We start from the raw sequence: 21,386 nt of genomic DNA, 5'->3' as shown, positions 1-21,386 counted from the left end.
CGGTGGTCGTGAAAGGTGCTATATAAATGCAATTCTTTCTTTCTTTCTTTCTGTCTTTCTGTCTGTCTGTCCTGGCTATCCAATTAGTCCTACTCCCTGCCCTTTTCAACAACCCTGAAATGTTTTTTACAATTTTGTATCTAATTCCCTTTTGAAAGAATTTGTTTCCACCATCCTTTCAGGAAGTGCATTCCAGTTAGGGTTAGAGTTAATGTTACGGTTACGGTTAGGATTAAGTGGCTGTGTAAAAAATGTTCTCTTCATCTCCAACTTGGTTCTTTTGACAATTATCTTAAATCTGTTTCCTCTGGTTATTGACCCTACGACAACTGCAAAAGCCTCTCCTTAACTAGTCTATCAAAACCTTTATTATATCTCCCCTTAACCTTCTCTGCTCTAAGGAGAAAAATCCCAGCTTCTCCAGTCTCTCCACATAACTGAAGTCCCTCATCCCTAGTACCATTCCGGTAAATCTCCTCTGCCTTGACATCCTTCCTAAAATGTGCTGCCCAGATTTTTTTTAAATTCGATCATTGGATGTGGGCGTCGCTGGCAAGGCCGGCATTTATTGCCCATCCCTAATTGCCCCTTGAGAAGGTGGTGGTGAGCCGCCTTCTTGAACCGCTGCAGTCCGTGTGGTGAAGGTGCTCCCACAGTGCTGTTAGGGAGGGAGTTCCAGGATTGTGACCCAGCGACGATGAAGGAACGGCCGATATATTTCCAAGTCAGGATGGTGTGTGACTGGGAGGGGAACGTGGAGGTGGTGGTGTTCCCATGCGCCTGCTGCCCTTGTCCTTCTAGGCGGTAGAGGTCGCGGGTTTGGGAGGTGCTGCTGAAGAAGCCTTGGCGAGTTGCTGCAGTGCATCTTGTAGATGGTGCACACTGCAGCCACGGTGCGCCGGTGGTGGAGGGAGTGAATGTTGAAGGTGGTGGATGGGGTGCTGATCAAGCGGGCTGCTTTGTCCTGGATGGTGTCGAGCTTCTTGAGTGTTGTTGGAGCTGCACTCATCCAGGCAAGTGGAGAGTATTCCATCACACTCCTGACTTGTGCTTTGTAGATGGTGGAAAGGCTTTGGGGAGTCAGGAGGCGAGACACTCGCCGCAGAATACCCAGCCTCTGACCCGCTCTTGTGGCCACAGTATTTGTGTAGCTGGTCCAGTTAAGTTTCTGGTCAATGGTGGCCCCCAGGATGTTGATGGTGAGGGATTCGACGATGGTAATGGCACTGAATGTCAAGGGCAGAGGGTTAGATTCTCGCTTGTTGGAGAATCATCATCATCATAGCCGATCCCTCGAATGAGGATGACGTGCTTCCACACCAAAAGGGATGAGTTTGCAGATGTTTTAATGAAGGCTCCTATAGTCCAGTCCTGAACACCAGTTGAGGGGGTGGAAGATGCCTGTGCATGAATTTTATTAACAGGTGGTGACCATTGCACACCAGCCACCACACGGGCTTGACAGAGCTAGGCCTTTGTCCAGTGGCAAGGGTTAACCAAGACGACTGGCGACCCGCTCTGCTGCACGGACCTAGTGCACACACATATCATGGTGTGGGCTGGCCCGTGCTGCCCCTGGGCCCTCGGCTCTTCTGGGCCCTGTATCCTCATTTGCCGTACCTCTGCCACGATCTCTCGCCGCTGCTCCGGCCCAAGCATTCGCTGAACCTCTGTCACAAACACTCGCTGAATTGCCTGGCCCTTCTGTGGTGCGACTGTTACTTGGCACATATCAGCCCAAGCCTGAAAGTCATCCTGGTCTTGCTGCATGTGAACATAACATAAGAACATAAGAATTAGGAACAGGAGTAGGCCATCTAGTCCCTCGAGCCTGCTCCGCCATTCAACAAGATCATGGCTGATCTGGCCGTGGACTCAGCTCCACTTTCCCGCCCGCTCCCCGTAACCCTTAATTCCCTTATTGGTTAAAAATCTATCTCTCTGTGACTTGAATATATTCAATGAGCTAGCCTCAACTGCTTCCTTGGGCAGAGAATTCCACAGATTCACAACCCTCTGGGAGAAGAAATTCCTTCTCAACACGGTTTTAAATTGGCTCCCCCATATTTTGAGGCTGTGCCCCCTAGTTCTAGTCTCCCCGACCAGTGGAAACAACCTCTCTGCCTCTATCTTGTCTATCCCTTTCATTATTTTAAATGTTTCTATAAGATCACCCCTCATCCCTTCTGAACTCCAACGAGTAAAGACCGAGTCTACTCAATCTATCATCATAAGGTAACCCCCTCATCTCCGGAATCAGCCTAGTGAATCGTCTCTGTACCCCCTCCAAAGCCAGTATATCCTTCCTTAAGTAAGGTGACCAAAACTGCATGCAGTACTCCAGGTGCGGCCTCACCAATACCCTGTACAGTTGCAGCAGGACCTCCCTGCTTTTGTACTCCATCCCTCTCGCAATGAAGGCCAACATTCCATTCGCCTTCCTGATTACCTGCTGCACCTGCAAACTAACTTTTTGGGATTCATGCACAAGGACCTCCAGGTCCCTCTGCACCGCAGCATGTTGTAATTTCTCCCCATTCAAATAATATTCCCTTTTACTATTTTTTTTCCCAAGGTGGATGACCTCACACTTTCCGACATTGTATTCCATCTGCCAAACCTTAGCCCATTCGCTTAACCTATCCAAATCTCTGCAGCCTCTCTGTGTCCTCTACACAACCCGCTTTCCCACTAATCTTTGTGTCACCTGCAAATTTTGTTACACTACACTCTGTCCCCTCTTCCAGGCCATCTATGTATATTGTAAACCGTTGTGGGCATGGACTGCTCCATTATCTGAGAATTAGACATAATACTCCAGCTGAGGCCTAACCATTGATTTAGAAAGATTCGCAAAACTTCCTTGCTTTTTGTATTCTGTGGTCTAGAAATTGAATAACCCGAAAGAAACGATGCGAGATATGTCTGCTCCCATTCAAAAAGCACAAGCATAACACGCATCGGGCTGCCTGCTAATTGTAGTGATTGCAGTGCACAGCCTAGTACTGAACCCACTGCTGACAGGCTGGGTGCTCAGCAGGGGCCCGAAGTTCACCTTGTTCGAGCAAGGCTAGCTTTACTTAAAGCTAGCCTGCTCCTCTTAAAGGCTGTCTGCACCTGTTAAAGGTGAGCTGTCTTCTGCAGGTGAAATTTTTTTAAAGTGCAGCAGCACTTGGCAGTCTGCACCTCTTAAAGGAGGGTGGTTGTCCCCTCTTCTGTATGTATTCTAATTTCTCAAGCTTTTTTGTTTCACTGGTGCCTGCCACCTTTGCTTGGGTCGTGCTTTCTATTGCTTTTCGTCCGGTTTTACTTGCCATTATCCTTATTTTTGGTAGTTTTCTTATCCTCTGCTGTGTTTGTGGTAGTGGGGCTGAGTTTGGTCCCCATCAAACTGTGGCTTCCTGTATGAGGGTTGTTTGGGTTCAGTTTATTGAGTGTTGTGGGCTGGCTTTAGCACTGAGAGTTGGGGTCCAAGGCATATGTTGGATTCGTGCAAGATGCTAGAAATGGTTTAGGTTAGTGTCAGGATAAGGATCATGGTTGAAGATATTTTAGGGTGAGGGTTTTGGGTTAGATCCAGGTACACCTCAGCATCCGGTAGTCAGAATTAAGGCTATGGGTAGCGTCCGATGTAATTGGGGTCTGGGTAGGATCAGGGTTACGGTTAGGGTCAGGGTTCAGGATTAAGGTTAGGGTTAGGGTTGGGGTTTGGTGTCGGGGTTAGGGTTAGGGTTCAGGATTAAGGTTAGGGTTCAGGGTTGGGGTTTGTTTTTGGGGTTAGAGTTAGGATTCAGGATTAAGGTTAGGGTTCCGGTTCAGGGGTTAGGATTCAGGGTTCAGCGGTGGGGTTAGGGTTAAGGTTAGGGTTCAGGGTTCGGGTTTGGGTTCAGGGTTGGTGTTGGGGTTAGGGTTCCGTGTTCGGGGTGGGGTTAGCGAGAAGGTTCGGGTTTAGGATTAGGGTTTGGGTTCAGGGTTGGTGTTGGGGTTAGGGTTCCATGTTCGGGGTGGGCTTAGCGTTAAGGTTAGGGTTCAAGGTTAGGGTTAAGGTTTTTGTTCAGGGTTGATGTTGGGGTTAGGGTTCAGGGTTGGGTTTAATGTTAGGGTTCAGGATAAGGGTTAGGGTTAGGGTTAAGGTTATTTTAAGGTTAGGGTTCAGGGTTAGTGTTCTGGGTTGGGCTTGGTGTTGGTCTTAGCGTTAGGGTTCGGGATACGCATCAGGGTTAGGATTAGGGAACTGAATGCTGGGCTAGAAGATGCCCTGCAGCTAAGTTTAACATTTATTTTTCCAGGTTTTCCTGGGACCAGGACGGGCGGACAATCCCACCTGAGCCTCACAAGAAAGCTTTGAGCTTCCGTTTAAGCAGACTACCCACACCCCACCCTTCAGCCTCTATCGTTGCAAGACCACCCCGCTCCGCACCCACTCCCGATCGTGGCCCTGGGCTTTGAAACCCCCGGGGGCCAATCCCATTCTGTCGCTCCAGAGAATTTAAACGAGGCCCTGACGTTAAGATTGGCAAGGCCTCCCCATCCCCCAGGTTCACCCGCACCATCCCTGCCTCCCCATTAATATCGCGGCCATAGAAACAGGAGCAGGCCATACAGCCCCTCGAGCCTGCTCAGTCATTCAATGAGATCGTGGCTGATCCGTACCTCGACTCATTTACCCACCTTTGTTCCATAATCCCTTGGTGCCCTTACATTATAAAATCTGTCAGTCTCAGTCTTGAAAGCTTCAACTGCGCCCAGTATGCACAGCCTTTTAGGGGGAGAGAGTTCCATATTTCCATATTGAATGATCAGCCATAATCTTATTGAATGATGGTGCAGGCTCGAAGGGCCGAATGGCCTGCTCCTGCACCTAACTTCTATGTTTCTAAGTTTCTACGTTTCCACGCCCCTTTGTGAGATAAAGGCCCTGAAATTCCGGCCTCTCCGGGTCCGTAAGAAGTTCCTACGGACCCAGGATGGCATCGGAAAAGCCGGTTTTCGGCACGCAATGCGCATGCGCTGGAAACTGGCAATTCCGGTCTGTCAAGTTTCCGGCTTGACAGATCGCACGCACCTCAGGAGCGAGGACACTTGTAAGTGAAAATTTACGATATTCACGCTAACAAATGTCCTCAAAAATCTTGTGCATAGCCTACTTTTTACAGGTGCGTGTTTTAAAAAACACAAAAACACATGAAAATAAAGTTATTAAAACATATTTTATCATTAAAAACCCTCCCCACAATGGTAAGTTTATTTTAAAATACTTTTTTAAAAATCGGGAAATTATGTTTTTTTTTAAGACATTTGAATGAATGTAGTATAATTATTTTCTATTTTTATTAGTGTTTTGGGTGTTTGGGGCTGTGTTTTGGGTGTTTCGGGCTCTATCACAATCCTAGTAATAAGAGTTTAGGACCCTGCGGAACTCCTATTACTGTGATACTTTACCTGATTGGCTGCCCAAAGCCATGTGACTCTAGCTGTCGGCCTGCACACACGTCGACGTGCACGCGCTGCGATTGGCAGTCAGGAGAGGCCTCAGTCTCGGAAAGTCCAACGTGGGCACCAGCTTCAGGTAGGTGCGTATTTTTTCTCCAATATGCCCGCGGGAAGGCCGAACCGGAATTTCAGGGCCAAAGTGTTTCCTGGCTTCCCTCCTAAATGGCCGAGCTCTAGTTTTTATTTAATCTCCGCTAAGTGATGATGACGACGCGGGCGAAGTGAAGAAAAGATTGCCAAGGAGTCGAGAGGGTGGAACTATCAGGAAAGGTTGAGTAGTCTGGGGCACCTCTCCAGAAAAGAGAAGGCTGAGAGAAGACCTGATCGAGGCTTTTAAAATAATGAGGGCGTTCGATAGGCTGGCTGGGGAGAAACCATTTGTGGATGAGTCCCAAACAAGGGGACATACATTTAAGATAATCATAACAAATAAGACATTTAGGAAGAATTTCATTACAAGAAAGTGGTGAGAATGTGGAACTCGCTGTCACATGGAGTACATAAGAACATACAAAATAAGAGCAGGAGTAGGCCATACGGCCCCTCGAGCCTGCTCCGCCATTCAATAACATCATGGCTGATCTGATCATGGACTCATCTCCACTTCCCTGCCTGCTCCCCATAACCCTTTATTCCCTTATCGCTCAAAAATCTGTCTATCGCCGCCTTAAATATATTTAATGACTCAGCCTCCACGGCTGGAGATTCCGGAGATGGGGGTTAACTTATGAGGAAAGGTTGAGTAGTTTGGGCCTCTACTCATTGGAATTCAGAAGAATGAGAGATGATCTTATCGAAATGTATAAGATTATGAGGGGGCTTGACAAGGTGGATGTAGAGAGGATGTTTCCACTGATGGGGGAGACTAGAACTAGGGGGCATGATCTTAGAATAAGGGGCCATCCATTTAAAACTGAGTTGAGGAGGAATTTCTTCTCTCAGAGGGTGGTAAATCTGTGGAATTCGATGCCTCAGAGAGCTGAGGAAGCTGGGTCATTGAATAGATTTAAGATAGACTTTAGGCAGTTTCTTAACCGATAAAGGGATAAGGGGTTATGGAGAGCGGGCAGGGAAGTGGACCTGAGTCCATGATCGGATCAGCCATGATCGTATTAAATGGCGGAGCAGGCTCGAAAGGCTGTATGGCCTGCTCCTGCTCCTATTTCTTATGTTCTTATGCTCTTATTAGCTCTCTGAGGCAAATAATTCCATAGATTTACAACCCTCTGATCGAAGAAATTTCTCCTCATCTCAGTTTTAAATGGGCGACCCCTTATTCTGAGATTATGTCCACTAGTTTTAGTTTCCCGTATGAGTGGAAATATCCTCTCTGCATCCACCTTGTCAAGTCCCCTCATTATCTTATATATTTCAATAAGATCACCTCTCATTCTTCTGAACCACAATGAGTAGAGGCCCAACCTTCTCAACCTATCTTCATAAGTCAACCCCCTCATCTCCGGAATCAACCTAGTGAACCTTCTCTGAACAGCCTCCAAAGCAAGTATATCCTTCCTTAAATACAGAGACCAAAACTGTACGCAGTACTCCAGGTGTGGCTTCACCAATACCCTGTACAGTTTGAGCATCGATGCGCTTAAGGGGAATCTTGATGCCTACATGAAGGAGAATGGGATAGAGGGATAGGGACAAGGGTGGGAAGAGGTAATTAGAGTGGGAGGAGGCTGGTGTGGAGCATAAACAGCGGCAGAGACCAGTTGGGCCGAAAGGCCTGTTTCGGTGCGATAGGTTGTCCGTAATTCTATGCACTCATTGGCCGTGAAGCACTTTGAGATGGCCTGACGGCAATATGAATGCAATTTTTATTCACAACAACAACTTTGTGACGTCGGCACGGAATTGAATTTGGGACGCAAACTGAGTTGGGTGGGGTGGGTGCATGGGGATGTGAAACCTGGTGACCACCTTCATTCTGCTGTCAGGTAACCCCCAAAAAATAACCTTGTCATATGGGTTAGAACACGGCAGGGATCTGATGTGGCCTCGGCCCCACAGATGAGAAAGAAAAAAAAGACTTGCATTTATATAGCGGCTTCCATGGCCACCCCATGTCCCAAAGCGCTTCACAGCCAAAATTCTGGATCAGACACGTAAATGCTGTGTCCACCAATCTGACGCTGATTTTACGACAGACCCTCTCCTACTCGAATGTTCACCAGCCCAAAACTGTGGTTACTTTTCGGGCTTTCTCCTAACACTCTTCTTCTGCGTTCACTGTTAAGAAAAAGCAGTTTCCATGAGTAGAGTCTCCAATGATCTGAAACTTCTGCCCTCCCATGTGATGCCCAGGATTGACAATTACCTATTTACTGTGAAATCAGTAACTATAGACCATCAGGTTCTCCACCATCTTCTCCTTTGCTGGAGTTCTTCGAGGATGTAACGAACAGGGTGGATAAAGGGGAACCAGTGGATGTGGTGTATTTGGACTTCCAGAAGACATTTGACAAGGTGCCACATAAAAGGTTGCTGCACAACATAAAAGTTCACGAGGTTGGGGGTAATATATTAGCATGGATAGAGGATTGGCTAATTAACAGGGAACAGAGAGTCGGGATAAATGGTTCATTCTCTGGTTGGCAACCAGTAACTAGTGGGGTGCCGCAGGGATCAGTGCTGGGACCCCAACTATTTACAATCTTTAACAACTTGGAAGAAGGGATTGAGTGTAACGTAGCCAAGTTTGCTGACGATACAAAGATGGGAGAAAAAGCAATGTGTGAGGAGGATACAAAAAATCTGCAAAAGGACATAGACAGGCTAAGTGAGCGGGCAAAAATTTGGCAGATGGAGTATAATGTTGGAAAGTGTGAGGTCATGCACTTTGGCAGAAAAAAAATCAAAGAGCAAGTTATTATTTAAATGAAGAAAGATTGCAAAGTGCCGCAGTACAGCGGGACCTGGGGGTACTTGTGCATGAAACGCAAAAGGATAGTATGCAGATACAGCAAGTGATCAGGAAGGCCAATGGTATCTTGGCCTTTATTGCAAAGAAGATGGAGTATAAAAGCAGGAAAGTCTTGCTATAGCTATATAAGGTATTGGTGAGGCCACACCTGGAATACTGCGTTCAGTTTTGATTTCCATATTTACGAAAGGATATACTTGCTTTGGAGGCGGTTCAGAGAAGGTTCACCAGGTTGACTTATGAGGAAAGGTTGAGTAGGTTGGGCCTCTACTCGTTGGAATTCAGAAGAATGAGAGGTGATCTTATCGAGATGTATAAGATTATGAGGGGGCTTGACAAGTTGGATGCAGAGAGGATGTTTCCACTGATGGGGAGACTAGAACTAGAGGGCATAATCTTAGAATAAGGGGCCGCCCCTTTAAAACTGAGATGAGGAGGAATTTCTTCTCTCAGAGGGTTGTAAATCTGTGGAATTCGCTGCCTCAGAGAGCTGTGGAAGCTGGGACATTGAATAAATTTAAGACAGAAATAAACAGTTTTTAAATGATAAGAGGATAAGGGGTTATGGGGAGCGGGCAGGGAAGTGGAGCTGAGTCCATGATCAGATGAGCCATGATCGTATTGAATGGCGGAGCAGGCTCGAGGGGCCGTATGGCCTACTTCTGCTCCTATTTCTTATGCTCTTATGTTCCTTATTCCTATCAAAAGGCAGAAAGCACCACACCATCAGACAATGAAAGAAAGAACTTGCATTTATATAGCGCCTTTCATAACCTCACGATGTCCCAAAGTGCTTTACAACCAATGAAGTACTTTTGGAGTGTAGTCACCATTGTAATGTAGGAAACGTGGCAACCAAATTGCACACAGCAAGCTCCCAAAAACAACAAAGTGATAATGACCAGATAATCTGTTTTGGTGATGTTGGCTGATGGATTAATAGCCTGATGGCCAGGACACCGGAGATAACTCCCCTGCTCTTCTTCGAAAAAGTGCCGTGGAGTCTTTTACGTCCACTTGAGAGAGCAGACGGGGCCTCGGTTTAACATCTCATCCAAAAGACGGCACCTCCGACAGTGCAGCACTCCCTCTCTGACAGTGCAGCGCTCCCTCAGCACTGCCTCTCCGACAGTGCGGCGCTCCCTCAGCACTGCCCCTCCAACAGTGCGGCACTCCCTCAGCACTGCCCCTCCGACAGTGCGGCACGCCCTCAGCACTGCACTGGGAGCGTCAGCCTGCTTTTTTTGTGCTCCAGTCTTTGAAGTGGGACTTGAACCCACAACCTTCTGATTCAGAGGCGAGGGTGCTACCCACTGAGCCACAGCTGACACTTAAGGAGACAGGAGTCATGGAGAAAAGTACAAGTAACGCCAGTCTCGTGGGTGGATTGAAAACTATAAAAGCCCCCAACAATGTGGTTTTAGTGTCATATGGATCTAAACCAGCCCCCTCCACAGGGAGCAGAGCTGTGGTTAATAGTTGTGTGACTAAAGATTCAATCATTTGACCAGTAAATCTTTCTTCCATTAAGGCACTAATCTCTGACCCCAACTTTCACTGTTAATGCCTTCAATCCATGGAGCTGGTAAACTAGTCATCAGAACGGACTCACAGCACGCAAAGATATTTAAAGTAAGAAGTGTGGCTCATTCTATTGAGTGAGGGAAGAAATCGGCAGATTTTACAAAAAAATAGAAAAATCGTACTGGTCTCAAAAACAAAGCAACATAGGAACAGGAGGAGGCCATTTGTCCTTTCGAGCCTGTTCCGCCATTCAATGAGATCAAGGGCGATCTGCGACCTAACTCCATATACCCACCCTTGTCCCATATCCCTTAATACCTTTGGTTGACAAAAAGCTTTCAATATCAAATTTAAAATTAACAATTGATCAATTGCCATTTGCGGGAGAGAGTTCCAAAATTCTACTACCCTGTGTGTGTAGAAGTGTTTGCGAATTTCACTCCTGTAAGGTCTGGCTCCAATTTTCAGAATATGCCCCCCAGTTCTGCAATCCCCAAACAGCGAAAATATTTTTCTCGCCTTCTACCCTATCTGTTCCCCTTAATATCTTGAGAACTGAGAGAATACAGCTATAGGGAAACACTCAGCAGTTTGGGGCTTTCATCATTAGATGATTTAGAGGAGACCCGATAGAGGCTTTTGAAACTACAAATGGGTTGGACAGCGTAGATGTGGAGAGAATGGTTTCCGCTTGTGGGAGAACTAGGGGTCATAAATACAAGATAGATACTAATGGGAAAATAAGCAGAAATGTCTTTACTCAGAGAGTGGTGAGAATGTGGAACTTGTTACCACAGGAAGTGGTTGAGGCAAATCGCTTCGATGCTTTTGAAAGGATACTAGACAAGTACCTGAGAGAAAATGGAATAGAATGATATGCTGAAAGGCTGCTGTAATGTATTTGCTTCATGGGTTCTTTGCTTAAGAATTCATAGCAACACATTGCTATTAAGAACTTGTTGGTATATTAGCAAAGGTTTAACAATCACACGACACATTACCAGTTCATCCACCAGGCTCAGAAACACATGCCTCATTTTGGATCCCCTGAACCCAACTGGCTGGGGTTTTATTGAGTCTTGTGAACATCACGTGACTGGCTAAGGGACTCCCCAACTCAACAGCTCTACAACTATTTTGTGTAAGCCCATAAATCAAGTTCCCCCTTATTAACGGGGGCACTAAAACCGACAATTAAACCAATGAACTTTTAACCAGAAACATAAATGAAATAAAATTTTGGTTGCCGGGGGTGATGATGCACTCCAGTCCCTCCGGCGCCCAACTCTCGCGGAAGGACGCGAGCTCTACCAACCTGTGAGCATACTGACGGGTGTCTAGATTACAGCTGCGACGAGGTAGAGGGACTGGGAGGAGACTCGTGTGGAGCATAAACACTAGCACAGACTAGTTAGGCTGAATTGCCCGTTTCTCTGCCGAATATTCCACGTAATTCTATGTAAAAACAGGAACTTGTCTGTTCAATGGTTTCTGTGTGAACCTAGATCCAGATCGCACTCAGTTTATGTGGATTCTTGAGGTTAGCGATCACTGTTGACGATAATATTGGAAGAGGCCTGTATTAACAATCCAGATAACTCTCACCACGGCAGTTTGAGAATTTGATTCAATTAAAAAAAATAAATCTGGCCATATATTTTAAAAAGCTGGCATCAGTCAAAGTGGCCATGAAGCTATTGGATTGCCGTATATGCACAACTGGTTCAGAGACATCCTTTTTAGGGAAGGAAATCTGCCGCCCTTGCCCAGTCTGGCCTATATATGTGACTTCAGTCCCACAACAGCGTGGCTGACTCTTAACTGCCCTTTGAAATGCACTTGAAGCCATTCAGTTGTACCAAACCACTTAGGGCAACATCGGAATGGGCAATAGATGGCGGCCTTGTCAGCGACGCCCACATCCGCAGAGTGAACTTGAACACAGCACAGTACAGACACTGGTCAGGAGCAGAATACCTGAAGCGTGCTGTTCCTATCCGGGCCCAAGGGTGCCAGGATTTCAGGCCCATTATTTTAAACGGATGAATCCTGAAGAGGGTAACTCACGTTGGGGCACGTTTCCTGGCAAACTCTGTTATCTCTCTCATTTTAATGAATATTAATTTCTCGACGCTGCTGGAATGGCTTGGCATTTATTGTCCACCATTAGTTGCCCCGGTGGTTTACTGGGCCATTTCGGAGGGCAGCTGAGAGCCAACTACGTTGGTGCAGGCCGGACCGGGTAAGAACGGCAAGTTTCCTTCCATAAAGGGCATGAGTGAACCAGTTGGGTTTGTACGACAATCCGACACCTTCACGGTCACTTTTACTGAGTGCAGCTTTTTATTTCAAGATTTTTAAAAACTGAATTCAAGTTCTCAAACTGTCTTGATGGTTTTTAAGAACATAAGAAATAGGAGCAGGATCAGGCCATAAGGCCCCTCGAGCCTGCTCCGCCATTTAATACGATCATGACTGATCCAATCATGGACTCAGCTCCACTTCCCCGCCCGTTCTCCATAACCCCTTATTCCCTTATCAGTTAAAAAGCTGTCTATCTCTGTCTTAAATTTATTCAATGTCCCAGCTTCCACAGCTCTCTGAGGCAGTGAATTCCACAGATTTACAACCCTTTGAGAGAAGAAATTTCTCCTCATCTTAGTTTTAAATGGGCGGCCCCTTAATCTAAGATTATGCCTCCTAGTTCCAGTCTCCCCTATCAGTGGAAACATCTTCTCTGCATCCACCTTGTCAAGCCCCACTATAATCTTATACGTTTCGATAAGATCACCTCTCATTCTTCTGAATTCCAATGAGTAGAGGCCCAACCTACTCAACCTTTCCTCATAAGTCAACCCCCTCATCTCCGGAATCAACCTAGTGAACCTTCTCTGAACTACCTCTAAAGCAAGTATATCCTTCCTTAAATATGGAAACCAAAACTGTACGCAGTATTCCAGGTGTGGCCTCACCAATCTCCTGTATAACTGTAGCAAGACTTCCCTGCTTTTATACTCCATAGCAAGAGGATTTGAGTATAGGAGCAGGGAGGTCTTACTGCAGTTGTACAGGGCCTTGGTGAGGCCAAACCTTGACTATTGTGTACAGTTTTGGTCTCCTAATCTGAGGAAGGACATTCTTGCTATTGAGGGAGTGCAGCAAAGGTTCACCAGACTGATTCCCGGGATGGCAGGATCGACTAGGCTTATATTCACTGAAATTTAGAAGAATGAGAGGGGATCTCATAGAAACATATAAAATTCTGACGGGATTGGACAAGTTAGATGCAGGAAGAATGTTCCTGATGTTGGGGAATTCCAGAATCAGGGGTCACAGCCTAAGGGTAAGGGGTAAGCCATTTAGAACCAAGATGAGGAGAAACTTCTTCATTCAGAGAATTGTGAACCTGTGGAATTCTCTACCACAGGAAGTAGTTGAGGCCAGTTCATTAGATATATTCCAAAAGATGTGGCCCTTACGGCCAAAGGGATTAAGGGGAATGGAGAGAAAGCAGGAATGGGCTACTAAAAATGATCAGCCATGATCATATTGAATGGTGGTGCAGGCTCGAAGGACTGAATAGCCTACTCCTGCACCTATTCTCTATGGGCCCAAGTTTCCACATGATTCGCGCCTGATTTTTAGGAGCAACTGGTGGAGAACGGACTATTTTAGAAATCGCAATTCTCCACATTTTTTTTTCTGCAGTTCTAGTCAGGTAGAACAGTTCTAGTTTAGAACAGAATTTTTTCTTCAAAAGGGGGCGTGTCCGGCCACTGACGCCTGATTTGTAAGTTTCCACAGTGAAAACGTACTCCAAACTAAAGTAGAATGGAGCCAGTGAAGATTTTTGTAGAACTGAAAAAACCTGTTCTACACATTAAAAAATCAGGCGCAGGTTACAAATTAGGCGTCCAGAACGAGGTGGGGGGGAGGGGGGGGAAGGGAACTCATTAAATTCTACAATAAATCCTTATTTATACTTCTACAAATATTATACAAATAAATTCAACCTGAATAAACATTTATAAGCCAAGAAAAGATTAAATAAACCATCTTCCTACCTGTGTGAAAGTGCTTCAGCCAGGGAGAATTCTGCAGCCGTTCGTGCCACTGAGCGGGAGGGGGAGCGAGAGAGAGAGAGAGAGGGAGGGAGGGAGGGAGAGAGAGAGAGAGAGGGAGGGAGAGGGGGGGGAGGGAGGGAGAGAGAGGGGTGGGAGGGAGAGAGAGGGGGGGAGGGAGAGAGAGAGGGGAGGGAGAGAGAGGGGGGGAGGGAGAGAGGGAGGGGGGGAGGGAGAGAGGGAGGGGGGAGAGGGAGGGAGAAAGGGAGGGGGGAGGGAGAGATGGGGGAGGAGGGAGAGAGGGAGGGGGGAGGGAGAAGGGGAGGGAGAGAGGGAGGGGGGGAGGGAGAGAGGGAGGGGGGGAGAGAGAGAGAGCGGGGGGGTGGAGAGAGAGAGCGGGGGGGGAGAGAGAGAGCGGGGGGGGAGAGAGAGCGGGGGGGGAAGAGAGAGAGCGGGGGGGGGAGAGAGAGAGCGGGGGGGAGAGAGAGGGCGGGGGGGGGGAGAGAGAGAGCGGGGTGGGGGAGAGAGAGAGCGGGGTGGGGGAGAGGGGGGGCGGGGGGGGAGAGAGAGAGTGGGGGGGGAGAGAGAGCGTGGTGGGGGGAAGAGGGAAAGCGGGGGGGAGAGAGAGAGCGGGGGGGGGAGAGAGAGCGGGGCGTGGGGAGAGAGAGCGGGGGGGGGAGAGAGAGAGCGGGGGTGGGGGGGAGAGAGAGAGCGGGGGGGAGAGAGAGAGTGGGGGGGGGAGCGGGTGTCGGGTCGGGGCGGGGGGGGCAGCGGGTGTCGAGTCAGCGGGGGGGGGGAGCGGGTGTCGGGTCTCGGGTCGCGGCGGGGGGGGGGTGGGGGAGCGGGTGTCGGGTCTGGTCGGGGGGGAAGCAGGAGCTGGCCGTGGGAGGAGCCTTATTCACGCAGCCCCAGTAGTGAGGCCATTCAGCCAGGGCTAGGGGCTGCGTGCTTCGGGCCCCTCCCACACAGTTCAGCACCTGGAGCTACTGCACTTGCGTGCCTACTGTAGCGCGCATGTGCAGAGGACCCGGCACTGTTTTCAGCGCCGGGACCTGGCTCCGCCTCCCCATAGCTCGTGCTGGCTGCGCCGAGGGCCAGAGGACCTACAGGTAGGTGGAGAATACCGAGGATTTTTTTAGGCGCCGTTTTAGGCATGAAAAACGGGCGCCCAGCTCGGAGGGGTGCCCGTTTTTTTTCTTGTGGAAACTTGGGCCCAATGTTTCTACGCTTCCATCCCTTTTGCAATAAAGGCCAAGATTCCATTTGCCTTCCTGATCACTTGCTGTACCTAAATACTAACCTTTTGAGTTTCCTGCACCAGGACCCCCAGGTCCCGCTGTACTGCAGCACTTTGCAATTTTTCTCCATTTAAATAATAACTTGTTGTTCGATTTTTTTTCTGCCAAAGTTCCCTAAATTATTAGTCCAGGCCTCTGTATTAGTAGTACCAGTAGCAGCAGTGTCTTCTTCTTCCTTTTGAGGCAGTCCCTCGGAGTCGAGCATCACTTGCTTCTGCACTAATATGAGTTCTCAGGTGACTGATGAGTCCGATATGGGACCCACAGTCTCTGTCACAGGTAGAGCAGACAGTGGTTGAAGGGATGGGTGGGTGGGATGACGTGCGCTCCTTCCGCTGTTTGTACTTGGCTTCCACGTGTTCCCGACAAAGAGACTCGAGGTGTCCGGCGCCTTCTTGGATGCTTAGCGCCCACCGAGTGAATGACAGGTTTCCATTTGACACTGAGGAGAGCTGCACAGTCATCGGAGTGATAGAGTCGGCCATTCAGCCCCTCCAGCCTTTTCCCCCCATTCAATTCGATCATGGTTGATCTGTTGCATGTCATCAAGGAGGCATTGAGGGTGTCCCTGAAAGGTTTCCTCTGCCCACCTGGGGCTCGCTTGCCGTGTAAGAGTTCCGAGTAGAACGTTTGCTTTGGGAATCTCATGTCGGGCATGCGGACAATGTGGCCCGCCCAACAGAGCTGGTCGAGTGTGGTCAGTGCTTCAATGCTGGGGATGTTGGCCTGGTCGAGGACACTGACGTTGGTGCGTCTGTCCTCCCAGGCGATTTGCAGGTTCTTGCGGAGACATCGTTGGTGGTATTTCTCCAGCGACTTGAGGTGTCTGCTGTACATGGTCCACGTCTCTGAGCCATACAGGAGGGCGGGGTATTACTACAGACCTGTAGACCACGAGCTTGGTGCCAGATTTGAGGGCCTGATTTTCGAACACTCTCTTCCTCAGGCGGCTGAAGGCTACGCTGGCGCACTGGAGGCAGTGCTTGATTAAGTGCAACAACTTCACCGGCACCTAGGAATCCCGCTCTAAGCGGAGGAAGTGCATCCGGAAGGGCGCTGAGCACCTCGAGCATGCAGAAAACAGGCGCAGGAGCGTGCGGCAAACCAGACTCCCCACCCACCCCTTCCCTCAACCACTGTCTGTCCCACCTGTGACAGAGTCTGTAAATTCCCCTACTGAACTGTACAGTCACCTGAGAACTCACTTTTAGAGTGGAAGCAAGTCTTCCTCGATTTCGATGATGATGATGGTTGATCTGTATCTTAACTCCATCTACCCGCCTTGGGTCCGTCACCATTAATACCCTTGTCTAACAAAAGTAAAGGCTTGTCTTGTCCTCAGTTCGCATCTACACACATTGGGCCCAAATTTGCCCCCTTTTGAAGGGCCGTTACCGCCTCGTTGTGGCTGTAACGGGGCAGTAAGGCCTTTCTGCACAGTCGGGGCGGCCTCAACGACGATTGGGAGATTGCCCTCTTAATTTCTGCAGACGCCAAACACTGCTGCCCCGCTCCAGCCACAGCTGCCCCACCCGTCTCCGCGCAAGGCGATAAAGACCCTGTCACCGCTCCGGAATCGTCCACCGAACGCTAGTCGGTGCCCCCCGCCCTCCCCTCCCGCCAGCAGCCTCGCAAGGTGGGAAGCTGCCAGTGGCTAGGCAGTGCGGCTGCCCTTAAAGAGGAAAGGGCGCACTGCCGTGGCCACCATTTGTTTTAATTATCCGTCGACCCGACAATGGCAGCCGTTGGTTCGACCGGTGTTAATTCCACAAATCCGAATTATCCGCCCCCAAATGGGACGGAGGGCAATTAACAGCCCATAGACTTTCCACCACAGTGTCAGTGGAATAAGACCAGGAGTGGAAACCCGAGATTATTTTTTTTCCTTCACTCTACCTTGGGGTCACTGAGAGCTCAATTGCAAGTGCATGAATCAGCCAACTCAGCACCGCCGTGGGGAAAAATATACTTGGAATCTTCCATTCTGTGTGGCTGCCATCCACACACAAGCCTAAATACTTACAGCACAGAAGGAGGCCATTCGGCCCATCGTGTCTGTGCTGGGTTGTTGAAACAGCAGCTGTGGTTAGTCCCTCATTCATGTTTTTTGTCCATCACCCTATAAGTTCCTCATTCCCCAGTACCTGCCCAACTCCTTTTGATGGAATCCGCTCCCACCATCCTTTCAGGGTGAGCGTTCCAGATCTCCACAACTCTCCAAGTGAAAACATTTCTCTCCGTCTCCCCGCTAGATCTCTGGCCAATGATTTTGAATCCATGGCCTCTGGTTATTGACGCACTCGCCAGAGGGAATCATTTTTTTCCTTATCTCTCATCATCTTGAAAACCTCAATTAGGTCACCTTTTAACTTTCTCTGCTCCACGGAGAATAGTCCTAACATTCCCAACCTCTCGTCATAACTGGAGCCCCTCATCCCCTGGTTTCCATATTTACAAAAGGATATACTTGCTTTCGAGGCAGTTAAGAGAAGGTTCACTAGGTTGATTCCGGGGATGAGGGAGTTGACTTATGAGGAAAGGTTGAGTAGGTTGGGCCTCTACGCATTGGAATTCAGAAGAATGAGAGGTGATCTTATCGAAACGTATAAGATTATGAGGGGGATTGACGAGATGGATGCAGAGAGGATGTTTCCACTGATGAGGGAGACTAGAACTAGAGGGCACGATCTTAGAATAAGGGGCCGCCCATTTAAAACTGAGATGAGGAGGAATTTCTTCTCTCAGAGGGTTGTAAACCTGTGGAATTCACTGCCTCAGAGAGCTATGGAGGCTGGGTCATTGAATACATTTAAGACAGACATAGACAGTATTTTAACCGATAATGGAATAAGGGGTTATGGGGAGCAGGCAGGGAAGTGGAGCTGAGTCCATGATCGGATCAAACATGATTCTATTAAATGATGGAGCAGGTTCGAGGTGCCATGTGGCCTACTCCTGCTCCTATTTCTTATGTTCTTATGTTCTAACATCCTGGTAAACCTCCTCTGTATGCTTTCTAAGGCCTTTACACCTTTCCTGGAGTATGGTGCCCAGAATTGTCCACAATATTATAGCGGAGGCCTAACCAGTGATTTATAAAGTTCTAGCATCTCATGATCACATAGGCAATGTGTTTACTGACTCAATAATTATGGAGCCTAAATTTTTCTACTATTTGGATTTTGTCAGAGACATCATCTTTTATTATTATTCATTCTCAGGCTATGAGTATCGCTGGCCAGGCTGGCATTTATTGCCCATCCCTAATTGCCCCTTGAGAAGGTGGTGGTGAGCCGCCGCCTTGGACCGCTGCAGTCCGTGTGGTGAAGGTGCCGTTAGGGAGGGAGTTCCAGGATTGTGAGCCAGCGACGATGAAGGAACGGCTGATACATTTCCCAGTCTGGATGGTGTGTGACTCGGAGGGGAACGTGGAGGTGGTGGTGTTCCCATGCACCTGCTGCCCTTGTCCTTCTAGGCTGTGGAGGTCGTGAGTTTGGGAGGTGCGGCATTGCCCCCTGAAGATAGAATGCACTGCAGATGTTATGTATGTTAACTGGATTTTACCTGCCACCGGAGGCCGTGACTGTCGGAGTCCTAATGGTCCCTGGTAGGCACATGCAAGTCGTATATATAATGTTGGCAGCCATGTTGAATCCTCACTTTGAGAATGAATAAACTGGAGTCAGATCATGCCTGAACTAGCTCACCGAACTTAACCTTGTGGAGTTATTCAATACTTTACAGCAGCCACGGTGTGTAGACAGTGAACAGATCATATGTTTCAGCTGGCAGATGAGATAGCAATCAAGCAGAATGCTTTAGTGTCGGGCTTCTTGATTGTCGTTGGACCTGCATCAATCCAGGTGAGTGTGGCTTCTAGATGGTAGGGAGGCTATGGGGAGGCAGGAGGTGAGACACTCACCGCAGAATACCCAGCCTCTGACCTGCTCTTGTAGCCACAGCATCTATGTGGCTGGTCTAGTTGAGATTCTGGTCAATGGTGACCCCATCATCATTATAGGCGATCCCTCGAGCGAGGATGACTTGCTTCCACAAGAGTTCACAGGTGTTTCAATGAAGGACCCGATGTTCCAGTCCTGAACTCCAGTTGAGGGGGTGGAAGATGCCTGTGCGTGGATTTTTTTAACGTGTGGTGACCGTTGCACATCAGCCACCACACGGGCTTGACAGAGCTAGGCCTTTATCCAGTGGCAAGGGTTAACCAGGACGACTGGAGACCTGCTCTGCTGCACGGACCTAGTGCGCACACATATCGCAGTGTGGGCTGGCCCGTGCTGCCCCTGGGCCCTCGCCTCTTCTGGGCCCCGTACCCTCATTTGCTTCACCTCCGCCACGATCCCTCACCGCTCCTCCTCCTCAAAAAGACTCGCCGCGCCACCGCCACGATTTCTCGCCACTCCTCCGCACCAAACAATTTGGTGGGTGAAAGTATGTAGCTATCCAGTCAGAGCCCCGTGTTATACCTCCCTGTGATACGGGGGGCCTCAGGATGTTGATGGTGGGGGAATCAGCGATGGTAATGCCGTTGAATGTCAAGGGGCGGTGGTTGGCTCTCTCTTGTTGGAGATGGTCATTGCGTGGTACTTGTGTGGCGTGAATGTTACTTACCACTTATCAGCCCTACCCTGGATGTTGTCCAGGTCTTGCTGCATGGGGGCAGGGACTGATTGATTGTCTTGAGAAGTTCTGAATCATCAGCGAACATCCCCACTTCTAACCTTCTGATGGAGGGAAGGTCATAGATGAAGCGGCTGAAGGTGGTGCTGCCCTGAGGAACACCTGCAGCAATGGGCAGGGCCTGAGATGATTGGACTCCAAACACTACGTTTATTTGGGAAAGTTTTGATCTGGGCTCCAGTTATTGAGTGTGTAGCAGCGTCTATCCCTGTGCGTGTGCCCAGCCCTTGTTATTTGAATCAGAATTATAGACCCTGAAAATCTAAAACCCAATCAGCTCTACGTTTATCTAAATAACCCTTCCGAGGAAGTGGATGTTAATGGAGCTTTTATTGTCCCAGATGATCAGCATTTCCTCGGTCTGTGATTTTCGGACAATCAAACTCTGACACAATCTCCCCTCTCTCATCCATTTCCCATGATAGTTTTTGTACTTCGACATCAACACAGAAAGCAGACTGTTATATCTTTCTGCATTTATCGACTTGTGATCTCCTGTCTGATGATTTCGAGTCACCAATGTCTTCCCTTCAGTTCCGCACAAAATGGGCCATTAAAAACATATAGGTTTACGGCACCTAAACAGGCCATTCGGCCCAACCAGTCCATACTGGCGTTTATGGTCCACTCGAGCCTCCTCTCGTCTTTCCTCATCTAACTCTATCAGCATAACCCTCTATTCCCTTCTCCCTCATATCCTTGTCTAGCTCCCCTTTAAATGCATCGATACTATTCGCTTCAACCTCTCCCTGTGGTAACATCTGAGGTGCCGGTGTCTGAGAAAAGACAGCAAGGCAAAATATCCAACGAGCCCTTCCTCCAAATATTCAGGTTTAGTTGATTGAGAAAGGAAACATAAAAACATAAGGAATAGGAGCAGGAGTAGACAATTTGGCCCCTCGAGCCTGCTCCGCCATTTAATAAGATCATGGCTGATCTGATCATGGACTCAGCTCCACTTCCCTGCCCGCTCCCCATAACCCTTGATTCCCCTATAGTTCAAGAATCGGTCTATCTCAGCCTTGAATATATTCAATGACCCAGCTTCCACAGCTCTCTGGGGCAGAGAATTCCAAAGATTCCCCACCCTCTGACAGAAGAAATTCTTCCTCATCTCACTCTTAAATGGGCGACCCTTTATTAAGAAACTATGTCCCCTAGTTCTAGATTCCCCCACGAGGGGAAACATCCTCTCTGCATGTACCCGGTCAAGCCCCCTCAGAATCTTATATGTTTCAATAAGATCACCTCTCATTCTTCTAAACTCCAATGAGTATAGGCCCAACCTGCTCAACCTCTCCTCATAAGGCAACCCCTTCAATCCAGGAAGTAACCGAGTGAACCTTCTCTGATTTGCAGAACTACGGGGAAAGAGCAGGGGGG

General features: G+C 48.5%; 1 long non-coding RNA gene across 2 annotated transcripts; it reads left to right on the top strand.

Annotated features, from left to right (window-relative positions):
• Positions 1-5,478: 5,478 nt before the first annotated feature.
• On the top strand, positions 5,479-19,016 carry LOC139274920 (uncharacterized). Of its 2 annotated transcripts, none has more exons than XR_011595637.1 (2): positions 5,479-5,569; positions 18,527-19,016. It is a non-coding gene; the product is annotated as an uncharacterized lncRNA (long non-coding RNA). The 2 variants fall into 2 exon arrangements; XR_011595638.1 differs by having other exon boundaries at positions 5,479-5,573.
• The last annotated feature ends 2,370 nt before the right edge of the window (positions 19,017-21,386 follow it).

The sequence above is a fragment of the Pristiophorus japonicus genome, chromosome 10, assembly GCF_044704955.1.
Source record: "Pristiophorus japonicus isolate sPriJap1 chromosome 10, sPriJap1.hap1, whole genome shotgun sequence".
Classification (NCBI taxonomy): Eukaryota; Metazoa; Chordata; class Chondrichthyes; family Pristiophoridae; genus Pristiophorus; species Pristiophorus japonicus.
Note: the sequence above shows the minus strand (reverse complement) of the source record. Positions and strands in the feature narration are given on the sequence as shown.